Source organism: Microtus ochrogaster, linkage group LG7_11 (assembly GCF_000317375.1).
Source record: "Microtus ochrogaster isolate Prairie Vole_2 linkage group LG7_11, MicOch1.0, whole genome shotgun sequence".
NCBI classification, from domain to species: Eukaryota; Metazoa; Chordata; class Mammalia; order Rodentia; family Cricetidae; genus Microtus; species Microtus ochrogaster.
The window spans coordinates 18,957,715-18,960,409 of record NC_022032.1 but is presented as its reverse complement, the minus strand read 5'-3'; positions in this window follow the sequence as shown (position 1 = coordinate 18,960,409).

Sequence of the window (2,695 nt, the reverse complement as noted above, 5' to 3'; positions counted from 1 at the left end):
TATCTCCATCCATCGCCAGATGAAGGTTCCGTCCAGATGGGATTCCTCAGCAACTCGCAGGTTCCATTCTTAAAGGCTCTGTGATCTCTGTGTCTGCATCAGCCAGACAGATCTCCCCCTCCTTCACCTCACCAAGTTCCAGCCAGATCCCCGAAGAAGGATCAGTAAGTGACTCATGGCATTTGTGAAATTCCCTTCACTCCGCTGCCCTTCCCGGGCTGCTGTAGATGTCAGTGACAATTATAGCAACCTTGACTCCATAAGGAATGTGACAACTTGAATCTTAGCAGTGAGTCATTCCAGAGCACGGATTTGTACCCTAGGGCCTGAGCTGATGACTAAATTGTGGAAGCATTGAGAACCCATCTAAGGAGACTTGTTCACGAGGCAGAAAGGAACTTCATAACAATGAGTAAGATTTCTCAGGTGTCATTTTGATTGTTTGGCTGTGCGTTTGTCCTAAGGACCAAACCTGGGACTGAACTAATCTATTCACTCAGTCCTACATCTAGTCCTCTGGTAATGTTTTTGAAGACTATTCTCCTCAAACAACAAATGGCCTGCCCTCCATATGACAACTAACTGGATCTCTGAAACTCCATAACTTATCACATTCATGAAAACTCAGGGATGGTTTGTCGTATACTCTGGGATTGAAACTCTCCAGGAAATTTAGACTGTCCAAACTGATGGTGTATGGCTAGTCTCGTTGTATCTTGTTATGCCATGTTCAGTTGATAGCCCTTGGGAGGCCTGCTCTTTTCTGAAGGGAAACAGAGGAGGAGTGGATCTGGGGCAGACGGAAGGGGGGCTGCGAGGAGTGGAGGGAGGGAAAACTGAGGTTGGGATGTGTCGTATGAGAGAGGAATAAAGAAAAAAGAAAAAGAGAGAATCTCCAGACTGATCCTCAAATCATAGTTTGCTATTGGGCTGTCTGCCAACTTTGATTAAATTCAGGGACTCAGTAGGAATGACACTTTAAGTTCTAGGCTCAGACACCCCCAAACTACAGGAATATCATGGGATGGAGATAGAAAAGACAATGTAGAGTTCTTAACTTTTTTTTCATAAAGACTGTGGGATTAAGGCCAAGTATGCAGTGGTTCCTATGTGATTCAGGCCTTTAAGAACACAATGGGAAGCTGGGTGGTGGTGGCACACTCCTTTAATCCCAGCATTTGGGAGGCAGAGGTAGAAGGATCTCTGTGAGTTCGAGGCCAGCCCGGTCTACAAGAGCTAGTTCCAGGACAGGCTCCAAAGCTACAGAGAAACCCTGTCTCAAAAAATTAAAACAAAAGAAAACAAAAAAACCAAAACAAAATATGGGCGACTTTTAAATGTTTTTTGTTAATAAAAAAAGAACAGACAAAAAGACATGTTCTATCAATACAGCATCCTAGAAAAGGGAAATCCAGGGAAAGCATTGGAGGTTTGTTGGACAGGGAAGGAAAGTGAGTATCAACAGCTATGAGGATATTTGCAAGATGATGCAAACGCTCTGATCCTTCTGTGATAGATGTTTCAGGATTCCCTCTACTTTTCAAATTTTATATGTATACCTCAAAAGAGTGAATGTTTATAAATTACGTGCTTATTATTTTGTATGCTTTTTTTTGCGATAATATCTCATGTAGTCCATTCTACATTCTGTTTAGGGGCCAAAGGTGACCTTGAACTTTTTAAGCCTCCTCCCACCGCACCTGACTAACGTGGTGCTGGAAATCAAACCCCTAGACTTCATAGGTGCTTGGCAAGTGTTCTACGAACCGAGCTACATCCCAGCCCCAAATTATGTGATTACAAACCCGAACTTAAAGTGACTAAGATCGAGGCCCCCCAAAACCTTGGCAATCCTCCTGAGAGCAGCCTCTCTGGGTCAGCCTAGGAGCGCGATCATAGCACACATTCAGTGGGGAAGAAAGCAAGGCAAAGGATAGGACAAGTAGGTCACTCATGAGTCTGTCATTAATTCAGTCCAGTGCTCAAATTCAGGAACATTTGGAAGAGATAGGGCAGAGGAGGGAGTTGGTGAGGATGAGTCAGAATCTCCAAAAACACTGGTGTTTGATGAGTTATGATATTTAATTTTGAGAGCAAAAAAAAAAATCCTACATGTCAAATAAAAAGCTAGAAAAAGGAAAGCTTGGTAAACTCTTATGATCTGATGACAACCAAGATGTTGGGAAGTGACTCATGATAGGCCCCTGCTCCCAGGGATGCTTTGGTGTGGTAAGAATGACTGTGGGGATGCTTTTTTAAATAATAAAAGAGGTTATGGAATGAAACAATTAAACAAAGCCTATGTTACAAACTTACACTTGTGTTTAGTGATAGAATGCAATATTGACATTATTTTAATTCTTCTCCTGTACTATCTTAAGACTTAATAATATGTTTTCATTCTAGGATGAAGGGAAAGAAACTAATTTTGTTAGTTCTACTTTTTGTGTGAAGGCAAAGCAAAACACTGGTTGCTGTTGGGGAGTAATGATCGGAGTTGGTCTCCCTTTTGGAAACATGTGCAATATCTTTTGGGTGGATCCAACAATAGCTTCCTCTGCCTGGTGCAGGTGGCTACTGAGTGCCAAAATGCTGGTGCCATGAAATATTGTCACACATATGTGTCATAGTGGACAATTTCAGTGCAGGTTCCATTCTTTTTTTTTTTTTTTTTTTTTTTTTTTTTTTTTTTTTT